The 12,811-nt window shown below is 46.6% G+C and overlaps 1 protein-coding gene across 3 annotated transcripts in view; it reads left to right on the top strand.

Moving 5' to 3' along the window:
- SFMBT2 (Scm like with four mbt domains 2) overlaps positions 1-12,811 on the top strand; it is a 196,453-nt gene that overhangs the window by 102,215 nt on the left and 81,427 nt on the right. The window lies entirely within an intron of this gene.

The following is a 12,811-nucleotide window of genomic DNA, read 5'->3' as shown; positions in this document are numbered from 1 at the left end:
TTTACAAACAAGGACAGTATAATTATCCCCATTTTACAGCTCAAGAGACTGAGGCAGTGAGAGGGGATATGACTTGGCAAAGATGTCACAGCAGGCCAGTGTCAGAGCCAGATCTCGTCAGTCCCAGGCTCTACCTACTAGATCACTCTTCCTGCCCAATCTCCCATCATTGATTTTCACTTTCCAAAGACAAGTGCAACCAACTCTCCAGGAAGGGTTCAGGACTCTGTGGTCTAACTAAGAAACACTTTAATTAGAACAATTTTATTTGAAACTCTCTGGGTGAAATCCACATCTGGCAGAGGGCTAATGCAAAGCCCATGCTCACTGAAGTCCCATTTGTGCCCTATTTTGAGACTATAACCAACACGTAAGGGATGCATAGGCCTCGCGTTGGCTGTCTGCACAAAGGTGATGTCCAGTCACGGTCCCCGTATTACTAACAATTCTGAATATACACTTTTTATTTCATTTATCTGTTTCAAGGTCAAACCATAGTGATGCCAGGATTAGACCACAAAGTGGTGATGCTGATCCTTATTTTTTATTCCTGATCATATTCCATGTCTGAAAGAGTTCAGAATATTCCTGGCAAGGCACAAAAAAAGCTTTTTTGAATGTACTTCTGGCTGTGGGATCCTCTCTTCTCAGGATGCAAACTTATGTCCGCTTACTTTCATGATGGCATCAGGACTGTGTTTTTAGATTCAGTGAGTCCCACTTTTAAGGTGCCTTGTGGTGGGAGATTGCCCCTGATTCTGGGCATCGGTGGTCATAGAATCATAGAATCTCAGGGTTGGAAGGGACCTCAGGAGGTCATCTAGTCCAACCCCCTGCTCAAAGCAGGGCCAACACCCATTAAATGGTGGGGGGATTGGATAAATATTTCTGCTCCGGGCCCATTTCTTGTTTCAGTTGCAAATGAGTAAAGCACAGGGTGGTTTTTGTTTTGCTTTGAAAACGCCACCATCAGTCAGGCATCTGCTTTGCAAAACCAGAGAGACTCATGTCCGTGTCTCATTTTATGTCAGTCTCCAGAACTGGGGGTGAGAGGGAACATTTGACTGCAAGGGGCCAGGTCAGGGTAGCTCTGTTGAGTCACTTATGTCAGTGAAGTTACTCCACTGGTGACCAGCTGATGATCTGGCTTAGGTTCTGATTTGGGGTCTATTTCTGCTTCCGTGAGTCAGTTGCAGAACTCCCACTGATTTCAGCAGGAGCAATATTTTGAAGCCTATCTTGGTTCTTTTTTCCTCCCATTATTTTAGTTTGGTTTTATTTGACTGCTATTATTTTAAAATAATGGCTGAAATCCTGGCCCCTCTGAACTCAATGGGGAGTTTTTCCGTTCACTTCATTGGAGCTGGGATTTCGTGACACACGGACACGAGGACAAGATGAATCTGGCTGACAAAAGCTCGCATTTCATTTACTCAGCCAATAGGTCCAGAACGCCTTCATTCAAAACATACCGAGCCTGCTCCTCCTCTCCTACATTGCTTTTATGCTGGCTTAACTTCATCGGCGTTACTCCTGATTTACACCAACATAAGGATGAGGAGGATCAGGCCCATGGTCTAAATGTCTGGCACAAAAATCTTTTAACTAAGCAATAAGGCCTCAGCGTTTGTGCGGTTTGAAAATGTCCTGCCACTGGTGGGGACTTGGGCACGAACTAAAAAAAGCCAGCAGCTGCCCCAGCTGATGATGGGTTCATCTGCTCTTGTGAACTAAGCAGTGTCTGACTTGGCTGCGCTCCTTAGATGAGAGACCTCCAAGGAAAACCTTAGATACTCAAAAATGTGGTGGTGGTGGTGATCCAGAAGGTGTTGCTCTTCACTGAAAGTCAGAGGAGAACTATTTCCTCCACATGGTGCAACAGGGCTCCATGGTGCTATAGCTGTCATCTGTTAAATGAGCTGTAAAACAGAGATCGTGCAATTGTTAAAGATCCGGGGGCATTTTTGCAAAAGTGGAAGTTTCTACTCTGGTGTACTCGGTAAATTCTGGTTTGGGTAATTATATTCCATCGACTCTGATCCAGCAAAGTACTTACGCATGTCTTTAAGCGCATAAGTAATCCAGTTGAAGTCAATGCTTAAAGTTAAGAACATTCTTAAGCGTTTTGCAGGATTGGGGTCTGAATTACTTTTGCAGTTTCAGTTGTGCACATGTGGATGATCTGTTGGACGAGACTAGCCCCTGCTCCACCCGCTGCCCGAGGTCCCTCCCCTATCACTCCCACCTCGCCTGCTGGAGCTCAGAGCACCCCCACGGTAGCCGCTGGCCCCCCAGGCCACTCGAGCGCCCCCAGCCCTGGAGCGCCAGGCTGGCGGCTTGGTCCCAGCGCCCCCAACCTCAGCCCTAGAGTGCCGGGTGGGTGAGCAGCATGGCCAAAGCACCCCCAATCCCTGCCCCGGAGCACCAGATGTGCGGCATGGCCGCAGTGCCCCCAGCCTTGGAGCACTGGGCAGGCGGCGCCCCTAGCCCCAGGCCTTGCGAGCACCGGCCTCAGCCTGCCCGCCCCGGCCTCAGCCTCTGGGCTACAGAAGAGCAGGAAGGGAACTGGAAGCAGGCAGGAGGAGACCTGGGGGCGGCGCATGGGCTGGGCCACACCATGCTGTTTGAGCTATGATACCCGTCACCCATGTCAGTCTCCAGAGGAAGAATAGAGCCATTGTTGCACTTTGCAGCCCAATTCCAGAGCGATGCTTGCCATTCTGTGGTTGGTAAAGTGACTCCTATATGGATGAGTCTGATCATACTCCCATTACATTCAACGGCAAAACTTCCTCTGTCTTCAGTGGGGCAGGAGCAGGCTCTAACTGGGGCCTCATACTCCATTGACTTGCCCCCGGTGTCATCAGTGCACACAAGTACAATAATATTAATAACTACTAGCTCTTATACGGCACTGTCTGTCCATCAGTTCCAAACAGCTTTACAAAGGAGGGCAGTGCCATTATCTCCATTTTACTGTTGGGGAAATTGAGGCACAGAGAGGAGAAATGACTTGCCTAGGTCACCCAGCAGGCCAGTGGCAGAGCCAGTACCAGAACTCAGGCATCCCTATGCAGTATTCTGTTCACTAGGCAACACTGCCTCTCTACTACAAATAGGGTGAAAAATATTACCCTTTCCTATCTGGTGACGTTTTATATGCGTCTTGTACTGTCATTTGGCACAGATGTTGCATGTGATTTGTAAAATGCTATGGGATCCTTTGGGAGGAAACGGATATAACTGCTAGTGAATATTCGGAGTGTTTTACTACTAAATGTATGCTTGGCAAGCCACAGCTCCTGTAACAGGCTGTATAAAGAAGTTATATTTTGCAAAACAAGCTTTATTAACGTTTTCACTACACTTTGTTTCTCATTTTACTGTAGGAAAATATATCGATCCTTTAAAAAACCAACACCCCCCAAACAGACAAAAATGTCAAATGAGGATGGGATTTTCAAAATTGCCAGAGCGAATTACACAAAACTGGCTTGAGCTCAAGGCTTGTGCACCTAAATCTCTTGGGCATCTTTGAAAAGCTATCCTACAGTTTTTACAGGCAGTGTGTTTCGTGAGATCAAGCATAGACTGGGACTTGGTCACTCTGCCTTTAACTTGGAATGTTGTCTTTGCTATGTCATGACTGCAGAGACCGATGCCTGTCATGCTGACCAGCAGTGTTTCATTGTTTCCTCGTACTCCCCATCTGCCTGTCTGTATCCATCTGTGGTCTCGTCTCATACTTTGATTGTAAGCTCCTTGGGGCAGGCACTTCCTTTTTATTCTCTGTGTGTACAGCACCTAACACAGTGGAGGCTTGGTCCGTGACTACAGCTCATAGCCACTGCACTAATACAGATAACAATAAATAATCTAACCCCTTTGTGCCTCAGATTCTCCATGTGTAACTTGTGACAGTAGCACCAGTATTACTCTTCCCGCATTTGTGCATGCTGACAGCTGAGCCTGCCAATAGTCTATGAGTACCTATCTGGAGAGGAGATTCTGGATGGTAGCTGGCTCTTTAATCTAGCAGACAAAGACACAACAAGATCCAACAGCTGGACGCTGAAGCTAGACAAATTCAGACAAGAAATAACTCACAGGTTATTAACAGTGATGCGAATTAGCCACGGAAACATTTTGCCTAGGGATATGTTGGGTTCTCGTCACTTAAAGTCTTTGGGGAAGACACCTTCCCCCCCCCCCCATCACAGAACTACAACAGTTTATTCCAGTGTAGGATCTGCCCCTTTTTATCAAGATGGGATATATTTTAAAAGGAGATGCATTAGCTCAACTGGAAGTTACTGCGTTTAATGCAGGAATTACTGGGTGAAATTCTACCATCTGTGTTATGCAGGAAGTCAGGCTAGTTGATCATAAAGGTCCCTTCGGCCTTAAAATCTATGAGTGCTGAAAATGAAGCCCCTTTAAAAGTCGCATCCAATCTGTATAGTTTGGATAAAATGATGGATGAGCATCAGATGCAAAGTACTAGAAGTGTTTAAAAATGGAGGCGAGAGATTATTTAGGTTGGGGCAGGCTGCTGGAATTTATTTATTTAAAACTTTTAAATGATTTGGATTCATCAAATTATGCACCTAGCTAGACCACAGTAACTGGATGATCTTATTCCTGCTCCCCTTGGGCTTCTACCCCAGACCTTCTAATTGTTGGTTATACTCGTTGCATGTTAGATTGTCAGATCTCTGGGGCACGTACCATCTGTTCTATGTGTTTGTGCAGCACCTTGCACGGTGGGTCCCTGATTCTGATTGGTGTCTTCGGATACTACCACTGTCCCAGCAATGGTATTAATCAATACCTTGGGTAATGGGATGAACTTTTAAGAAAGGATCATTTTGGATTCAGACTCTCCTAAGGCCAGGAGTGGAAGCACCACCCCTTATGATGAGAGCTGGTTGAAAAAAATTCACAATCTGGAATTTCAGTGACACTTTTAGTTAGAATTTAAATGTTTTTAAAATGGGTAAAACATTAATATTTTTCCCCTTTTTCCAATTGTATGGCATTTTTCTTCCAGATTTTGACCAAAAAAGGTGCAAAATTATCCCAACACTTGTCATGCTGATCATTTCAATTTGTTTTTTTTTGACCAGCTCTTCTTGAGAAGTTGAAAAGTAAGCGAGACCCAGTTTAGGGTTTGGAGGGGGACAGTACTGGATGGAAGAAGGGGATGGACTAGATGACCTAATAGGTTTTTCCTTCTCAGACTCCCATAATAGCTGGGCATGTGTTGGCGCTGCTGGTTAAAGCGGACGTGCTTTGGTTTAACTTAGAAGCCGAACTTGAATGTAAGCATTTCCCTGCTCCCGAGCGCTGATTGCTTGGCTGGCGTTTGCGATGCATGCTGTGCTTTAATAACCTGCTCGTCGCCATTTTGTTGCAGCCTGCCAGGTTGTTTATACTCCATCTGTTCCTTCGCATCCATAACTCTCATCAGCCTTCTGGTGGGATCCTTAACTTTCTGACGGCTATTTGCATGGCTGCTTTACGCTGTGCGTAGACTCACCCTGCTAATCCCTTACATTTGATCCGCTTCTGTCTGAGCTCCTTCAAGCTCTTTATCTTTGTATGTAATATGGCTAGGGCCCTACCAAATTCACGGTCCATTTTGGTCAATTTCATGGTCATAAGATTTAAAAAATGGTAAATTTCCTGATTTCAGCTATTTAAATCAGAAATTCCACAGTGTTGTAATTGTAGGGATCCTGAGCCAAAAAGGAGTTGTGCGGGGGGGGGGTGGCAAGGTTATTGTAGGGGGGGTTGCAGTACTGCTACCGTTACTTCTGCACTGCTGGCGGTGGCGCTGCCTTCAGAGCTGGGCAGCTGGAGAGCAGTGGCTGCTGGCCAGGAGCCCTGGTCTGAAAGCAGAGCCACCACCAGCAGCAGCGCAGAAGTAAGGGTGGCATGGTACGGGATTGCCACCCTTACTTCTTTGCTGTTGTCTGCAGAGCTGGACCCTCAGTCAGCGGCCACCACTCTCCAGCTGCCCAGCTCTGAAGGCAGCAGCATAGAGGTAAGGATGGCATGGTATGGTATTGCCACCCTTACTTCTGTGCTGCTGCTGGCAGGGCGCTGATGCTCTCCGGCTGCTCTCTAGCCAGCAGCTGCCGCTCTCTGGCTGCCCAGCTCTGAAGGCAGTGCAGATGTAAGGGTGGCAATACCGTGACAACCCTCCCCCCTCCAAATAACCTTGCAACACACCTGCAATTCCCTTTTGGGTCAGGACCCCCAGTATGAGAAACACCAGTCTCCCCCGTGAAATCTGTACTGTATAGGGTAAAAGCACACAAAAGACCAGATTTCATGCTCCATGACATCTTTTTCATGGCTGTGAATTTTCTAGGACCCTAAATATGGCTAATCACACTATCTTAAAGTGCCTTATCAACTTGCAACCCTTCACCCCTTCCAGGAGCAAGGTTGGCTTTGTAGCTAAGGCTCTGGACTGTGACTCAAGAGATGGGGGTTTCAGTTCCTGCATCTACCACAGGCTTCTTGTGGAACCCTGGACAAGTCTCTTAACCTCTCTATGGCTCAGTTCTTACAGATGGGGATAATAACACGCCCCTACCTCAATGCATTAATATTTGTGAGGCACCCAGATGACATGGGGATGGGAGCCTTGTAAGTACCCCTTCCCCTGGCTTTGCTTTTTAGCACACACCCTTTTATTTTATTAATGAACATCAGTGGTTGCTCAGCCAGCCAGAGGTTAGTGAGGTGGAATGGCCTAATGTACTGCTGATAGAACTGGGTCTGGGGAAAGTCCAGAGTTCAGTCTCTGACACTGACTTGCTGTTTGTCCTTGGCCATGTCACTAGTGCACACATTTTCTGATTGGGATGCTTAACAGTGTGCACCTAGAACCACATTCTTCTCTCAGTTACAGTGGTGTAAATTTGGAGTAAAGCCATTGACTTCAGTAGAATTACTCTGATTTATGAGATAAATGAGAGCAGAATCTGGCCCTTAACTATAGATGTAGTCATCTAAATAGAGGACTTGATTGCCAATGATGTTGAACACCCACAGCTCCCATTGACATTAGTGGGCCTCTTCTGACCTCACTTACTCTGCTGTATCCCATTAACTTCAGCAGAGTTACTCCTGATTTACACCTTTAGAGGTGAGGGGAGAATTGGCCCAAACGAGTAGCTGTGAAAGCTCAATACATTTTAAAAGTCCTGCTACTTACCCAGATACCTAAATATGGATTTGGGGGCCTCATTTTAGACACTCTAGTTAGAAAACTTTGGCAGGAATTTCTGTGCATCTCAACTTTCCCATCTGTAAAGTGGGCATAATACATATTACATAGCGAGGATTCATTAGTGAATGGCTGTAAAGTGATTGGCCTTAGCTGGAGGTTCCTAACTCTCTACTTTTGCTTGAAGGCAGTAACACGTACGTAGGTGAGTGTCTTTTTAACTCTTGCTCTACTTTCTACGTTTCCACCATCCAGAAGAATCCTAGAACCTGGGAGTGAGGGAATATTTGCCTGGCTGCATTTTATGTCATCTGCATCAGGCAGAGGGATAAAGCAAAGGTGCTCTGTATTTCAGAGTTAGAATGGCTACTCTGCAATGTGGCTGTTTCTATGGTAACTATTTTTTATTGAACAGAGGAGGCCTTAAATACCGAAGACTAAATGCGGCCCTCAGATGTAGGCATAGGGCTTCCACGGATTTCGAGTCACACATCAGAGGGCAGAATAGAGTTCAGACAGCTTAACAGTTACTTCTGCTGGGGAGGGGGGTGTCATAATATCTCGAATGATTTCCCCCTCCCACACTAAATTTTAGTTTCTTCCCAGCACTACCTGTCCAACCAGCAAGCCCCAGCTTCTGCTGCCTCTTTTCCCCTGCGTGTGTCCTCATGAAAATCGCTCCACGTTTGGAAAAGGACGTTGAATTTCAAACAAGCCCAGTTCATGTGGAAATAAAGCAGGGGACTGCATTTGGGAGGGGTCTTCTTTGTCAATTAAAAGACGGGCATGATTCCTGTGGAGACAGCTTAGAGATCCTTCTAATCACGACTCCCTTCTGCCCTGAACTGAACATCACACATGACCTGTCTGCTTAAAATTAGACTATTGGAAACACCCAGTTCCCAGGGGCACTGAGGAAAACATTGGGAGGAACATATTGAAAAGTCAGAACAAAAAATACAATCCATGATCAAAAAATACAATTTGTGATTTAATTCCGCCCCTCCCTTCAAGCAGCATAAACCAGGGCGAGGTTTTATTGAAGGCCTAAAAAGTTAGGTCAACCTAACTTTCACTGGTGTGTGGAAAAAAAAACACCCCCCCGAGTGACGTAGTTAAGCTGAGCTTACCCCTGGTGTAGACAGTGCTAGGTTGATGGAAGAATTTTTCCGTCAACCTAGGGTACTGCCTCTCGTGGTGGGGGATTAACGACAATGATGGGAGAACCCCTGCCGTTGCGGTAGTGAGTGGCTACATTAAAGTGTTACATTGGTCCAGCTGTTGTTGAGCCCCTGTAGCAATAAAGTGTAGATACAGGTGAAGTCTTTAGTGTTTTATACCAGTGCAACTGGTGGAAGGGAGAGAAGAATCAGGCTCATCATTTGTTTACTCATTTCTGTTCAGTGTGGAGGTCATCCTGGATCCAATCACTTTGGAGATGTTCAATATCAAAACCCAGTTCTGAATTCCGCAAGTGGCCCCATCTTCATGCTGGACCTTGAATCGAAGCCCTGGATCTGAATAGCCCAGAATCTGGGAGTGTTTGAAATCAGAAGCTGAATTCTGCATTTTGAACTCATCTCTAGCTCGCTGTATAAACTGCTGGATCCATTATTCCCAACGCTAGGCCAAACTGTGGTTTATAATTGTATCTAGGCAGCAGCAGAAAGGACTGTGAATGTGGTTGTGTATTTGCAAAATGGGTGCACTCCTCAAAATTTGTGGGAGCAGCTACAGTAGCCAGCTCAAAATATGGCTTTGGGCAACATTTTAAAGTGGCTTAGATGCTTAAGTCCCAGTTCCAAAAGTGATTTAGGAACTTTCATCTTTCAACAAGAATTAGACACCCAAGTTCCTAATGAATGGCTAGATTTCCAAAGATATTTAGGCATCTACAAAAGTGCCTAAGTGAATTAGGCTTCTAACACCCATTGAAAGTCACTGGCTTTCAATGGGAGTCAGGCACTTAGTATTTACAAAAGTGCTTTAGCAGGTTAAGTGCCTAATTCCCATTGGAAGTCCCACTGGATGGTGACTTCCAATGGGCATTAGGAGTCTAACTCACTTAGGCACTAAATCATTTAGGCTCCTGTTATAAAGGTAGGGGCCACTTGCAGCATTCAAACTGAGTGGTAATAAACCCTACTTTCAAAGTGAGTGAGTGGGTGGATAGATCCAGGATTATCTCCACAATGAACAGGTGGGGACACGAAGGAGCAAATTACTTAATTCCTAAAGAAGGGGACGGGGCATTTGGACTCCTGGGTTCTGTTCCCAATTTAGTCAGTGACTTGGTGTGAGGCAGCTGACTGGTCACTTCGCCTCTCACAGCATCGAATCCTGCAGCTCTGTGGGCATGTAAACCAGGGATTATACTGCACGAGAATGCAGAGAGGCTTGGTTAGCTAATGATTGCAAAGCAATCTGAGCTCCTCCGCTGAGAGGTGCTGCGGCAGCATGTTCCATAGTAAGGGGCAGCCCACTGTTATGATGATTACTCAGATGTAGCTGTTGACTGCCATCTTTCCAACAACGCAGAGGATCAGGGTCTTAGCACGTCGGAAGATTTGCAAATGCATCTACTGTGCTCGCCCTAGACGCCAGCGAGAACGTGGTTCAGTTTAACTGCTTCTTGAGATTCTCGGTGAGATTCGTTACAGCTCTGGCTACTCCCGAGGTAGTCCAGACTGTAGATGACGGGCTCTCTTTTGTCCAGCAGAGGTTCTGTAATTTGCCATTCATAACTCAGGTACACTGTTGTGGGCCGTAATCGCTTACGTTGCAGATCGTGCCCCTTTGAATGAGTGACTGCCATGCTTGTACCATGTGAATTCTCTGGGCTCTGCCTGCTGAGGAGAAATTGCGCTTGGTGGGAAAGAACTTTGCAGCATCTTAGTGGGTTGGTGGTTCCACCCCCTGCTGCACCCCTCTTCTGTGGTTAACGCTGAGGGGGCGTTTCTGTTCTAAGCCCTATATACAGGCCATATAACCTGGTGGGCTAAATCTTCATCTATCAGGCTCCATTACAGTCTGTGGGGTGAGCAATTGCTCAGCCGCAGGAGTGAAAATTCACAGTCTGGCTCATACATTAAATGAGGGGAATAAAATGTTGGAAACTGCCAGACATCTTCACCCCACCCCCCCTTCTTGGGTTCTGATAGCTGTGGTCACTTTGAGTAGATTGTTGTGAGAGGTGAAGTGACCAGTCAGCTGTCCCACACCAAATCACTGACTGAACTGGGAACAGAACCCAGGAGTCCAAATGCCCAGTCCCCTTCTTTGGGAATTAAGTAATTTTCTCTTTGGTGTCCCCACCTGTTCATTGTGGAGATAATCCTGGATCCACTCACTCACTCACTCAGAAAGTGTTTATTATCCACAGCCAGTCTGAATTCTGCAAGTGGCCCCTGCCTTTATAACAGACCCTGAATCAAAGCCCTGGATCTGACTAGCCCAGAGTTTGTAAGATGTGCCAGCTGCACCGGACTGCTGGCAGCTTTCCTCATGCTTCAGCTCAAGCATGTGCTTTGGATTCTTAACTGTTGAACCTTGTGAAATAATAATAAAGGGCCAGATTTTGCCACCTTTCATCACATTGGTGGCCGGTGTGCACCTGGGCCAGCATAACAATGGGCCATCTCTCACTCAGGGCAGACTCCAAAGGTGAAGCCAGACAAAGGGCGGGAGAGGAAACAGAGACATTAAGTCACTTGCCCAAGGTCACCCAGCAGAGCCAGGAATTAAAAACCAGTCTCCTGACTTGCGGCATCGTGCCCTATCTGCTAGCCCCCACTGCTTTTCCAGAAGTGAGCCCTTCCTTTGTGCATCCAAAACTCCCGCTGCAGAGGGTATCCATTTTGGGGGAACAAGGAGCTCCTAATGAGGATTTAAATATAAGAAAGGTGCCTAAAACACTTGGTCATCCTTATAGGAGGAAATAAACCAGGAGAGCGAACACAGTGTGGAATGACTAGGAAAGTCCCTTTTTTTCTGTTTAACATGGCATATCATGTAGCAGTGCAAATACAGGAATGAGAGAGCAGTTCATTATGCAGTGTATCAGTTTGAGAGTAATACCAATTAAAAGCTTTCCTTTCACTTCAGTGAAACTGATTCTTAGAAATTATGTCAGTTAATTGGAGTTTTGAAGAGAAGCATATGCCGTAGCCTCGCCATTTGCCGGTGGCCCAATGCAGTCAGACCACTGGGACTGGAGGACTGTGGTTTGGATCCTTTCTCCCCACCCCATTGTTGTGGTGAAACTGTGGTTTAACAATATTTATGAAAAATGTGTTATTGTGTAACAAGCTTCGGGAGGAGATTAGGTGAATCCAGAGTCTAACGGGTTTTAGGGGTGAAGCAAATGTCATAAGAATGACATTCCACAGTGACACCCTGTAGAGGAGCAGACTCATCCCTGCGGCGCCTCCTGCTGGTGACTTCTGGGAATTAGCTCATTCCAGCTCCATAGCACCCTCTGCAGGCCAGTGATCTGCCTGTCCTCTCTCTGGCCCCCATGTCCCTCCCAGGACCCAGTGCCCCGTTATCTGCCATGCTGCCCCCTGGCAATAACCCCCTAGCCTTAGGGTCTCCCCTCCCCAGGGAACCACCACCCACTATCCCCACCTCACCTCAGTATCAGGCTACTGCCAGTCATTGTCTAGCCCCACACCCTGGGGCAGACTGCAGTATCAGCCTACTCAGCACTGGCAAGGTTGGGTTTGCCTACCCCTGGGCTGCCCTCTGCAACCCCCAGTACCTGTTGGCCTTACGCTAGGCCTCAGCCTGGGGCTTTCCAAACTGGAGCTCCACAGCCTTTCCCCAGCCCTGCTCCACTCAGGTACCCTATCTCTAGCTCCCTGCAGCCAGGCCCGTCTCCCTCTACAGGCAGAGACCAGTGAGCTCCTGGCTCCCAGCCTCTTTATACAGGCCAGCTGTGGCCCAGCTGCAGCCACTTCCCAATCAGCCCAGCCTAGCAGCTCCCAGCCACAACCTTCCCCCAGGGCTGTTTTAAGCCCTTCGGGTAACCACCTTGCTACACAACCCTTTTTACTCCTAAATCCCTATGCAACTGTTGAACAAAACAAATCAGCCCCCTCCCAGCCCCCGCTTCCCCCCAAAAAACCCTCTACCCTCTGTAGAGTTTTCACCCCAAAAAGAAAGAAATACCAGAGACTCCATGAAGTCCACTAGGGACTTCACTATTGGTATTGATTTGACATGCAAGGTGCTCAGACATTAAGGTGCTGGGCTGCAAAATAAGATCCGAAGGCAGACATGGATGTGCTTTGGAAATAAAACTATGCTATGGTATTGTTAGACTTTTACAGAGTTGTTCTTTCTGTTGAATTAATTTTGTCTTTAAGAAAGTAACAACAAAAACTAGCTATGGAAAACTCAACCCCAGAAATGGATGCAGATAAAAATGATTCACAATATGATCTAGGTATTTAAGCCCCAATCAGCAAAATACTTAAACATGGGTTTAACTTTAAGCATATGAGCCAAGCCCCTTTGAGGTCAATGGGACTACTCACTTATTTAAAGTAAAGCACACGCTTAAGTGCTTTG

Source organism: Mauremys mutica, chromosome 1, assembly GCF_020497125.1.
Source record: "Mauremys mutica isolate MM-2020 ecotype Southern chromosome 1, ASM2049712v1, whole genome shotgun sequence".
In the NCBI taxonomy this organism is placed as follows: domain Eukaryota; kingdom Metazoa; phylum Chordata; order Testudines; family Geoemydidae; genus Mauremys; species Mauremys mutica.
The sequence above is the reverse complement of the archived record's forward strand: the minus strand, read 5'-3'. Positions and strand labels throughout refer to the sequence as shown.